Source organism: Phyllopteryx taeniolatus, chromosome 17, assembly GCF_024500385.1.
Source record: "Phyllopteryx taeniolatus isolate TA_2022b chromosome 17, UOR_Ptae_1.2, whole genome shotgun sequence".
Taxonomy (NCBI): domain Eukaryota; kingdom Metazoa; phylum Chordata; class Actinopteri; order Syngnathiformes; family Syngnathidae; genus Phyllopteryx; species Phyllopteryx taeniolatus.
The window spans coordinates 16,259,924-16,272,908 of record NC_084518.1 but is presented as its reverse complement, the minus strand read 5'-3'; the positions used below and the strand labels follow the sequence as shown (position 1 = coordinate 16,272,908).

Below are 12,985 nucleotides of genomic sequence, written 5' to 3'. Positions count from 1 at the left end.
TCCCTATTGTCGCCGGTTCGATTCCGCCGAAGCGCATGCAGTCCCTCTTCTGACTTTATTACTCGGCCTCCCACTTCATTCCCCGAGTGAGACGAGGCAAAGTGAGGACGTCTGCATGAATAATTCAGTGACGTTGCGCGACGATAATGGCAAATTAGACAGGAGATTGTGTATTGACGGTGACAGGAAGGAGCGCTTTATCCTCAATTAAGTCAAGTGAGACTTTATAGGTCAAGTTGGGATGAGCCACCGCCTCTGTTAACGGGCGCTCGTGTCAAAGTTAGACGCTAGCTGTCAATTAAAAACAACGTGCCGCAGTAAACAGGGTGACATCATCGCATGATTATTTGCTAAAACAATAAAGTTTATCAGTTCGAACATGAAATATCTTGTCTTTGTAGTGTATTCAATTAAATATAGGTTGAAACTGATTTGCAAATCATTGTATTCTGTTTTTATTTATGTTTAACACAACGTCCCAACTTCATTGGAATTGGGGTTGTAATAGCAGCAGTAGTAGAATGGACTAAAATACAATACAACTTTATTGTCACTGTCACAGGAACAATGAAAATCAGTTAGAAATCTCACAGTTTGCAGCGTTGAGGTAAAAAAATATATATATAAGTACACAATTACCAAACGCAATAGCAGTAGTAGTAGTAGAGTAATAGTAGCCATAGTAGTAGTGGTAGTAGTAGTAACAGCAGTAGTAGTACTGAGCGCACTGGTGGTAGTAGTGATAGTAGTAATCCTGTTAGTACTATTAATAATGGTGGTAGTACTACTACTAATAATAGTAGTACTACTGACGAGAACAGGTGGAGACGCAAACCAAACAAGTAAGCAAGTCATGAACAAAACTAGACAAAACATTAGTTAAAAAAAGAAATAAATCAATCTAATCCAAATCCAAATCATGAAAAATTATAAGTATCATGTCATGTCATGTCATGACAGTATTTTATGATCATGGCAGTAGTCCTGTCATAGTATCAATAATAATAGTAGTAGTAATACTAACTAATAGTCCCACTGAATATTGCCGTTTGTGTCTATTTGAGTTGTTTTTTTTCACCAGTAATTGTTGAAAAGCGTTTTTCTCTTTTTGTTTTTGTACTTTTGGTTCCAACGCTCATCATCTCGTCTTTTAGATAAGCACCAATCCGAATCCTGATTGGTGTCCACTTAAGCGCACCTTAAAAGCTTACAAAGTGTCCAATAACGAAACGAAACGATCCGCTTCTTTTTCTGAATGTGTTGATTTTCTCGTGATGATGATGATGATGATGATTATGATGATGATGATGATGATGATGATGACACTATTAGTATTTGGCGGGGCTGCATTACGGGAGGCGGCGACCTCTCGCAGGCAAAGAGAGATTAATTCCGGGCGCAATTCCAGAGCCAATGTTTTGTCCCGCCGACCTCCAACCCCGCTTCCGCCGCCGTGAAATATGGCTGTTGCTTCAATATTTAACGTCAACATGAAAGCGGGCCTTCAATTGGACGTACGGGTTCGGGTGGGGGGGAAGAAATATGAGCTTGATGTCCACGGGAATGTACACGCATTACTCACTCACTCTGCTTGGATTTTTTGGTTTTTTTTTAAGGGAGAATTTATTCTTGACAAATGTTACAAGTAGAGTGTTTGGTGCTTTGCTAGAGAACAAAATTTCATTATGATAAAGGACATTTTCTTATTTAAAACACTAAATTAACGAGAACGTCTTTGTTGAATATTATGCTGCATCGAGGACAGTTTGTAATATTTTGGTTACCTTGAGCCAAAACACAGTATTAGAAAACTTAACACTGACTACTTGTAACAATATTAAAAATACTACCAATAATTGTAGTGATACTAATTATTATCATATTAGTAATACTTATACTACTACAATGAATAATAGTAATAGTAGCAGTAGTCATAGTAAAAGCAGGAGTAATACCAGTAGTAGTAGTAGCAGCAGTAAAAGCAACATCGTAATAGCACCAGTAACATTAGTAGGAATAGTAATAGTAGTCATAGTAATAGCAACAGTAATTGTAAATAAAAAAGGTAGTCGTCGTAGTAGTCAAAATAGAACTAGAAACAAGAGTAATTAGTAACACTAATAGTAGTAGTAGTACAGTGTTCCCTCGCCACGTCGCGCTTCACGTTTTGCGGCTTCAGTGCTTTGCGGGTTTTTCCACAATATTCATAAAAAAATATATATATAATAATTCATCAAAAAATAAAAATGAAAAAAAATACAGCAGCCATATTGCGGAAAGACGGGTTGTACATGTACATGTCACGGGCACTCATACAAGTTATTGGTTCCCGGCGCGACATCGACCAATGAGAGCACGAGAGGATTTATCCCGTGAGCTGATTGGCTGCGCATCATCATCGCAGGCTCACCCAGCATCTTCCCTTGTTGCGTCTCGCCAGTCTCGTGCACGCTGTTGACTGTCTCGCATACTGTATCTTAGTGTTGTGTTCGTGATAACCTTTTTTCTTTAAGCGATAACTTTTTTTGATTAGTTAAGCCCTTACAATGCCGCCTAAGCGCTGTGCCCCTGCGAAAGCTTCCTCCGGGGCGCCCAAGAGGAAGAAGAAGATGATGACTATCAGCGAAAAAGTGAAACTTCTAGATATGATCAAAGAGGGCAGACCTACTTCGCGGTTTTTCACCTTTCGCGGGGGGTTTTGAAAAACGAGGGATCACTGTAGCACATTACATGACATTACATACATCCATTTTCTGAGCCGCTTCTCCTCACTAGGGTCACGGGCGTGCTGGAGCCTATCCCAGCTATCATCGGGCAGGAGGCGGGGTACACCCTGAACTGGTTGCCAGCCAATCGCAGGGCAAATACAAACAAACAAACAACCATTCGCAGCCACATTCACACCTACGGGCAATTTAGAGTCTCCAATTCATGCATGTTTTTGGGATGTGGGAGGAAACCGGAGTGCCCGGAGAAAACCCACGCAGGCACGGGGAGAACATGCAAACTTCAAACAGGCGGGGCCGGGGATTGAACCCCGCTCCTCAGAACTGTGAGGCTGATGCTCTAACCAGTCGTCCACCGTGCTGCCAGCATAAGTACTTATAAAAGACAATTTACTGTCACAATATCAATAAAAACACTGTGCTTGCTAAAAATGTTTTGGTTTTTTTTTCAGTGTAGATTCTCGGTCATCCGGCTAACGATAATCCGCAAAGGTTGAATCGAGGCAACTGGACTCTTGTTTCTTCGGTTTGCTCTGCGGAAATGTTCAAAAGACTTGGGCAATTATGCAATTAGGCTAACAATTTATCCGCTGGAAAGCTTGCATCTCCTAACTTTGAAAGTTTGTCTTTGTTTCTGAAAAACAAACTTTTTTTTTCCAGGTAAAAACATTTTTTCCCCCAAAGAAAACAAACTTACTTACTTGACTCACAAGTCAATAGTATTAATTGTTGTAGTTGTAGGAATAGTAATAGTGGTAATAGTAGTCTAAGCGATAGTTGTAGTTATGGCAATAGTAATATATAGTCGGTACGGAAAGTATTCAGACGCCCTTAAATTTTTCACTCTTTGTTATATTGCAGCCATTTGCTAAAATCATTGAAGTTCTTTTTTTCCGTCATTAATGTACACACAGGAAGTAATGGTGGTAGTAGTACGAATAGTACCATAGTATAGAGATCGTGGGTACCTACTGAATTGTCCGGTGAGTAGTCTATAATAATGTTGGCCACACGTATATTTGTATAACAATGTCTTAAAACGTGCAGTATCTCTTGTCTCTAATGACTTTTTCCTCCCTCTAATTGGAACTGCTTTTATTCCTAATACGTGTTTTTTTTTTTTTTATTATTATTATTTTTGTTATCTCTGCATCTGTCATCCGTCATTGTGGTGCACGGTGCCTTCAAGGGAATATTGTCCAAGCCAGCACCAGTAAAAAAAAAAATAAGAATAATAATAATAATAATATTTTTTTAAAAAGGTTTTTGTGGGCGCAGACGCCCTCTTATCAGCCAACGCGCCAGTGAACGAATCCAATTAATGAAGTTGTGTGTCGCTCAAAGCCTGTTTGTCAACCGCTAACACCATTCCAAAAAAACATAATTCTCACACTACCATACTGTATAATTTATACAAGAACAATTAACAATTAAAAGAGTAGAAAAGCCGGGGTTTTTTTGTGACAAACATTTTGCTTGCATTTGACATTATCTAAAATGCAAATTTTATTTAATTAATTGATTTGATTTTATTAATTCATTTTTTTTATTTTCATGTTAATTGTATTGAAATATTAATTATTATTATTTAATTATATTGTTATTTTTATTTTATTACATTAATGTGTTCAATTTATTTTATTACATTTTAAATGTATTTTTATTTCATTAGTTACATTCTTAATTATTTTATTACATTTTCATTCAATTTACACAGTAAAATATTAATGAAATTGTTTATTTTATTACATGTAGTTGTTAATCATATTTCATTTTATTCACGTATTTATTTATTACATTTCATTTGATTATTTGTTTCATTTTATTACATTTAAATTTTACTTATATTTTAAAATAAATATTTTTTTCCATATTTAAATAAAGTTTTTTTATTTTCTTACATTTTAATTGTATTTGATTAATTTATTTATCTGATTATATTTCAATTGTATTTAAAATATTAATTGAATTATGCTGTTATGTCATATTTGATTACATTTCAATTTATTTTTATTTGGTTAATTAAATGTTTTTATTGTATGATTTAAATTTGTATTTACATTTTACAATAGTAATTATATTAGTTATTTTATTTTTATTTAATGAACGTATTTATTTTGTTACATTTTAGTTTAATTTTCAATTTCATTTAATGTGTTTATCTTTTCATTTATACATGATTAGGCATCCTCATTTTATTTGAATACATGGAAGTCTTAATTTTATTTACTTAATTTACCTATTTTATTTCACTCTCATTTGTATTTAATTAAACTGATTTATTTCATTTCATTAAATGGAAGTTTTGATCTAACTAAATGAATATATTAATTTCATTTCATTATATTTCTGTTGAATTTTATTTTATTAAATTGATGTATTTATGTTTTTGACATTCATATTTAAAATTTCGTTATATATTTTTTTTTAAAAGTCACTACATAGAGTAATTTTAAGTTATTCTTTTTAACTGTCTGGTTCTTTTCATAGGTCTTAAATGACGCTGTATCTTCACAGTGATTTTCGTTTACATTTTTATTTAAAAAGAGCAGCACATTGACATTCACTCCATCAAGGATGCAGTTTTAGCCCACCTGCGCTCAAAAGTGTTTAATCCCGTTAGCCGTGTTAGCTCGTCACGGCGCGCATCTGGAGGAATATCCATGTCAGGCAGGCTGGTAGGTTAGCGTGCACTCGACGGAAAAGACGGATTTACCGAAACAAGCGAGGAGCTGGGCGAATGACGGGATTTGCCAAAGATCAACGTAATCTCGTAAATGTCACAAACGCAAACACGTCTGACGAGGGGGGGGGGGGGGGGAAGCTTCCCACCACACAGGATTTTGACTTTTTGTTAAGTCGACTCTATCCGAGGATGTGAAGGATATGTGCCCCAAAAGAATGCAAAGAGCAAGACGACTTTAGCTAGCATGGTCGTGTTAAATCCCATTTCTCACATTTTTCACGTTCACAACCTTCGTATGTTTAATCATTTTGATCTTGACTTTGTTCAGCGGTTAGTTAGTTTGATCTTTCGTTGGTTCGTTTGATCTACGGCTCATTTCTCTGTTTGTTATTTTGGTAGTTGTAGTTAGTTTGTTAGAGCTTTATCAGTTCAGTTTTTCACTTCTTCGTTAGTTTGATCTGTTATCGTAACAGTAATTTTTTAATCATTCATTCGTTAATGTATTTGTTCATCCTTTATTTTGTAGTTGAAGTTAGTTTAGTACATCTTTATTTTGCGTTTCAGTTTTTCATTTTTTGCCATTTGTTCAATCATTAGTTTGACATTTGTTTTCTTGACGTTTCCCTCGTATGGGATTTTGTTCTTTGAGCTCCTGTTTGTTTGCATAGTATTTGTCGTTAGTTCGATATGTTCTCCATTCTATCTGTAGTTTGCTTGATCAATATTTTCACCTGTTGGTTAGTTTGAGCTTTTACTCGTTCTCAGTTTGTTTTCATTTAAATTTTTTGTCCCTGGTTCATCAGTTTGTTTCGTATGTTGTTATTTTTGTTGTTGTTAGCCTGTTAGCTCTTTCCTGCATTCAGTTTTTAGTTTATTAGTTGGATCTTTAGCTCATTTTGTTCGCTAGTTTGATCTTTAGTTTGGATTTGTAGTTAGCTATTTGATCTTTCAACTGTGCGTTAAGTATTTGGTTTGTTAGCTTGATCTTTGGATTTGTTACTTTATCTTTTATTAGTTTGTGAGTTACTTTGTTCTCTGATCCTCCTCAATTAGTTTGTAGTTGTTTTGGAGTTAGTGCCTTTCTTTACCTGTATAAAAGGTTGCGGTCTAAAGTCTCTTCACTCTAAAAATGTAACGTTGTATTGACAAAGCGCTGGTGTCATTCAAAATCAGTGTTAATTGTTCTGGTTGTAGTTTGCATGTTACATCGAACTGAGAGATGTTTTGAATAATTTTGCCCTTTCTTGTAGCTAAACAAGGTCACCAAGTTGGGAGACGTGTTTGGCCTTGTCAGAGAACTGCGTTGTTCAGTGACATTCCAGTTATGAACGATTGCCTCTCCTTCGTCCACACACCCAAGTAACAGATGAAAATGCGTCTCCCTCACGTCCTTCCCACCTGTGATTCCTGCGCTCACCTTTTAGCCGACCGCGGGACGTCAGAAGGGGACCATTCATCACGGCAAACACTTATCGCAGCGCTCGTAAATCTACAGATCGCGCGGGGGTGGGGGGGGGCGTATGCTTTTCGGGAAACATTAACCAAATTACCGACATGAGATTTCATTGCTACTTTTACTTGGGCCCCCTCCAAAAAAGCATTAGCACAATCAATTACGGTTGTGAATTTTCCAGCAAGCATGTCCGTGACATGATGCACGAAAACCAACAAAGAAAGTACACTGTGAAACACACAGGTAGTCAGACATTTTGGTTGAAAGCTCCCATGTTTCAGGAAATCCAGCACGTATTCAGCTCTCATAAATATCTGTTATTTTAATTTGTCCTTCACTGTGTACCACATATCTGGCTGTAAAAGCGCTCGCTCACAGCTGTTAGCGCAGTCCCCTCCACCCGCTGTCCACTCTTATTAGCATCAGTCAGTTGGAGGGGCCAACGGTGGGGTGGTCCACAAGCAACAGCTGGTGTGTTAACGTGAAAGGACCATAAGTACCTTCTCAACCTCCCCGACGCCGCGATTTCAAAGAAAGAAAATCGATCCGATAACAATACAGTAAATAAGGAAACCCTCCAAAGCCTTGACGCCAAAAAACGTTAGTGACGTACCTCCCCAAAGCTTTGACTTCAAAGAAATATTCGCCAATTTGATGAAACCTGCAGAAGAGATACTCAACTATCCAACTCTAACTCTAGTATCGATCGATATCAATACCAATGCCAGTATCGATCCAATACCAGTAAATACCGCAGTAAATCTCTAGTCTAAGCCCTGATCTTAAAGAAATTTTTGCCTATTTGCGATGAAACTGCAGCAGAGGATGCAAAGTATGGATCTCATCTCACTGGTATTGATTAATAAGATAAATTCCAATGTTTGTATCAATGCCATACCAATATAGCAAATAAATAAACAATCACCCTCAACCCTTGACGTCAAAGAAAACCTTTCCTATTTTCAATGAAACAGCAGGTGAGACACTAAAGTATCAATCTCTTCACACTGGTATCGATTGATATCAGATACCAATGCTGTAAATAACCAAACAAATAATATTCACCTATTTTTGAAACCACAGCACTAAAGTATTGCTCTTATTACTTTACTATCATTTGATATGAATACCATGGATGGTCTCCATCCAATACAAATATGCCAAAACAACTCACCCACGCTTTGACTTCAAAGAAACATACAGTATATATTTGATGAAACCACAGCATTGAAGTATCCATCTCTTTGCACTGGTATCAATCAGTGTCAATATTGTCGGTATTGATCTGATACAAATGCAGTAATTAACTAAACAACTCTCCCCTTGAGCCTTAACTTGATATAAACATGCCAATCTTTGATGAAATCAGAGAAAAAAACTAAATTATTGATCTCATTACACTGGTTTCAATTGATATCGATAACGAAGCTGCTATCGATCCGATACCAGGTATGTACTCTACATAACGAAACCTGTCCAAAGCCTCAATTACAAACAATGAACCTGCAGAATAGAAACTCAAATATTGTTCTCGTCTCACTGGTATCGACTGATATCGCTACTGATGCTGGTATTATTTCGATACCAGGCATGTATTGTACATAACTAAACTTCCCAAAAACCTTGACTTCAAAGAAAACATTTCTTATTATCAAATGAAAGCCCAGGAAAGAAACGAAAGTATCGTGCTCATCACACTGGTGTCGATTGGTATCTAATACCCAACCAGTACTGCAAATAACACAAATAATATTCGCCTATTTTTTAAGAAACTACAGCACGTAAGTATGGATTTTATTAGAATGGTATCAACCGATATCAATACCACGCTAGTATCGATTGATTTCACATCCAATGTTGGCATTCATCCGATACCAGGTCAATATAGTAAATAACTAAAGCTCCCCAAAGCTTTGACTTGAGAAATATTGGCCTATTTTTGATGATAGCGCACTGCATTCTGGTATCCATCGATATCAATATTTGATCAATCTGCCCATCACAAGTGTTGAAAGCCAGCACACAACAGCGACTCGAGACATTTATTTACCCACTAAACAACCGAGTAACAACTTGTGCGTCTCTAAAGCCGCTTGTTTGTTTCCAATTTCACAGCTCAAAATGGTGCTGTGCATCAATAACTCTCTTTCAGATTTTTCTTTTCTTTCTTCTCTGCGATTCTTTTCAACAGCGGGCTTTATCCGCCGCGCCTTCTGTTCCAATGTGGCGGCGGCGGTGTCCTCATCAAAGCCAGAGTAAAAGGGCAATGGGAAGAGTTCAGTACAGAGCATAAAAGAAGTGGCGCCTACCCGCCTGACACCCATGACTTCGTCTCACTTTTGTAATTCAATAAAAACATTATCATAAGCTACACATTAAAGGAGACATATGCAAACTGGTTCACAATTATAAAGATTCCTAGCTGTGTTAATAACCCGCACTAGGGCTAGGTAATATGGCCTTACAATAAAATATCAGATTTTTGATTTTATGATCAATTTGACATTATTCAAAAAAACGTATTTTTCTGTTTGTTGCTTTTTTTTCTCCATGTGTATTGTGATGTATCGTGTCAGCCATTATATCGATTAGCGCCGTATCACGATATTGTCGAAATATTGTGGTAATGTATCATGCGTTACATTGTGGTGTATTATTTTAGGCCTTTCCATATACAAGGATAGTAATGAAGTCTTTTATTCTAACAATTCAGCCTGTAACGATATAGAATCGAAACCAAAAATTGAGATACTGTACTTCACCTGTGTGACCTGCAAAATGGCAAAACTGTGACACATCCTTCGAATTCTCAGTTTCTGCTGCCAACCTAGATATAGCCATAAGAGCTCAAAGTGCTACCAAATTTAAAATAATAATAATTATTATTATTATTTTAAGTTAAATAAATGTGAACCTATATTGAAGATACATTTCTTCATTCAGTCTCCTCCAACTGTTTGTCATGTGACTACTTTTTTTCCCTAGTAACAGTCATGTGACCAGAGTGAGCAAAAATTAGACTAATGCTAATGCTGCTGAGTGTGGACGAGAAGGAAAGACATGCATGGCTAATGGTACTAAAAACTCTGAAATTATGGACCACCCAAGCAGCAGCACGGGAGCATTTCGGCTAATTGGTTGAGATCATAGATGGAAATCAAGTAGTCAACAAGATTCAAGACAATTGGCCGTAAGTGCTTCAAAAATGTTTTTTATAACAATATTATATTGAATATATTTATTAATTTATCAAAATTAAATCACGCATCAAAGTCAGAAATCGAGACACAAATCGAATCTTAACGTTTCTGTATCGTTACAGCCCTATTAAAAATGGTCAATGTATTCCTCTCCAGTCCATGAGGGGGCAGTGGTGTGCATTACAAACTGGCTGCAGAAGCAACTACGGCCATCATCTTTTGTGATGTTTTTTTTTTTTTTTTAATTTCACAATTTTTTTTATTTTAGCGTCACTTCTTTGGCCCTTCCACAAAGTTTTGTTAATTTTGTCTTATATATTAGTTATTGTGGAAACAAACATATAAACGGCTTTGAATGAGGATAGCGGCTTTAGAGTTATTGGAGTATATCAAATCTTCCCCCAGAAAATATATATGCATATATTTAATAAAAACATCACTGTCTTGCTGCCTCGTTGTCAAGAATCCGTTCAACAAAAGCTCCCTCGCGGCAGGATACGAGATAAAAACATTTCCCTCCAGAACACGACAGGACGCAGACTGGCGACGATGAAATGCAAAAGGTGGCTAAAAATAAAGATAGCCGCATACATTCAGGTGATCAAAGCCAGGAAGAGGCGGCGCCGGACAGGCATATGAAACCGCTTGATGATGATGAGACGACGAGACGGGGGACAGCCATCAAGGAGGCCAAACAATAGGAGGGAGAAAAATGACACAAAACGGCAGAGCTCTCGTTCAAAACGTCTCCAAAGGAAGGAAGATTGTAAAAGGATGAAGATGGATTTTCAAGAGGTGCTATAACACTGGAAAGGCTCACTCATTGGCAAAAATCTTGGGAATTATCTGAACTAGAGCAGACCAGAAGTTGACCATGATCCAATTCCAGGAAGTTGGAAGTCAACTCCGCTCGTACACATTAGGCACACACACAAAAAAACAGATTAAAATTACAGAAAATTTCATGGTCACACCCAATTAACCACAAATAAAATGCAGATACAGTGGTGCCTTTAGATGAGCTAAATTAGATCCATGACCACACTCGTAACCAAAAACATATCAAATTGTCTTTCCCCATTGAAATGAATGGAAATGCCATTAATCTGTTCTAGCCTCCAACACCCCCCCCCCAAAAAAAAAAAAAAAATAATTTTGGAACAGATTTTTTTTTAAAGAAAAATAGCACTCTATAGTATTGTACGTCATAAAAACACACACTAATAACATAATTAAATAAAATGTAAATAATTAGGCACTTTTTGTATCATGATTGCATGCTTTAATTTATTGTACGGCCCCTTCAGATGTGTGCACCGTGGCCAGCATCATACAGACATGGATTTACATCAAGACGGTCACAACTAGCTGCAGTAATATTAGTTTTTATGGCTGTGAGTTTTTGTCGTATGCTGTCTACATGTTTCGCTACAGTTTGTGTTCAAATATCCGTTGTTAAAAGGGATATAATACCGCCACATTGATGCTAGTTTTGTTATTGGTGTTCGTCTACGGCCTTTTCCATTGCGTGTTAGCGTTAAGCTCCCGGACATGCGAAGCGGGGGCATTCTTAAGGCCAAGTTGTTTGGTTGTTTTACCGGTAAATACACATGGTGTAATTGTCTTTGCTTTACGTTTAGTTTTTAGTTAGTTTACTTAAACTGAAAGTGATGATAAACAGATTGAAGCCTTGTTCACTAAGTTTTTCACTAACTGCCAAACTGCTACCTTTTGTTCAGTGAATAGCCAATAAACAGCTTTCGCATTGCAAATGTTTGCTCGCAAGTCAAAGCAAAAAACAAACAACAACAAAAAAGTGTAGCTTTTTCTTTCTTTTCACAGGTAATGTGAAAATCGACACTTTTTTGGGAACTAAAATGTCCCTTTTGTCAAAACATGTATGTAATCACAATCCTTAAGAAGAAAAAAAACATTTTAAATGCTCAACAATTTAATACCATAAAATGTGCTGTCAAATTGCATGGATGTTGAAGACTAACGTTGCATCCCCTCCAGGGCTCTCAGTCTTTTGTCATGTTGAGTTGGATACTTAAGGTAAGACCTCAGCGAAACATTTGCAGCTTGGAAATGCATACCTTGTGTCAAAAGTTTTAAACAAGTCAATAAAGTTCAATTATAGGGAATGAGCTCTGCTGCAAATAGTGACATGTGCCAGTAATTGAAGCCCCCTCCCTCCAAAAAAAAGGTTTGCATGCCACAAGATGGTAGCAAAGCACTACTTTTATCTAAATTAAACACTCAACTCACTTCAACATAGTTCTTTCACATCAAGATGGCATAAGATGGCGGCAAATCACTATTTTTGACGAAACGAAACTCCTCAACTTACTTCAACATAATTCCTTGCGAGAAAGGGAGACAGGTGAATTCCAACTGGGATTCACAGTATACATTTTGGCTAACCACTAGCTTTTAAGTCTTTGATTCGATATTTTTTTTTTCTTTTTTGTCCATAAGAAGTCATGGAAATTTAATCAGTTTTTAAAACTTCTAATCAGTACTGTACTAAAGTTATTAATCGTAAACAAAATGTGTACCTTAGTTTACCGTTGTTTAATAACTCCGCTTTCGTCGACAATCCTCGTTTTACTTCTCTCGTCGTCATTGCAATCTTTGTCTTATCATTGGAATACCTGTGAAAAGCGTGTATTAAAAAAAAAAAAAAAAAAAAGGCATTAAAAACAGTTTTTCAAACACAATGTGGAAGGCTCTGGAGCTAAATTAGTTGCCACTTGCCAACGTTGAGTTAATACTTCCGGGTGCTTAAAAAAAATGTAAAGAAAACTCTCAAATCATCTAATTTTAATCTAAAAAAAAATAATGTGTGAATTTTAGTGTTTAGTTTTTTTGTTTTGTTTATTTAATTTTTTTTAGTAAAATGAGTCCCCTCTCGGTGTTG

General features: G+C 36.5%; 1 protein-coding gene across 3 annotated transcripts in view; it reads right to left on the bottom strand.

Annotated features, from left to right (window-relative positions):
• The window catches only part of fstl4 (follistatin-like 4), a 161,112-nt gene extending 148,270 nt beyond the window's left edge, over positions 1-12,842 (bottom strand). For 2 of the 3 annotated variants that reach the window (XM_061752799.1, XM_061752800.1), the window contains exon 1: positions 12,624-12,842. The gene's annotated coding sequence lies outside the window, so the exon portion shown is untranslated. The remainder of the gene's footprint in view (positions 1-12,623) is intronic. The other variant, XM_061752801.1, reaches the window with a different exon arrangement.
• Positions 12,843-12,985: the final 143 nt, after the last annotated feature.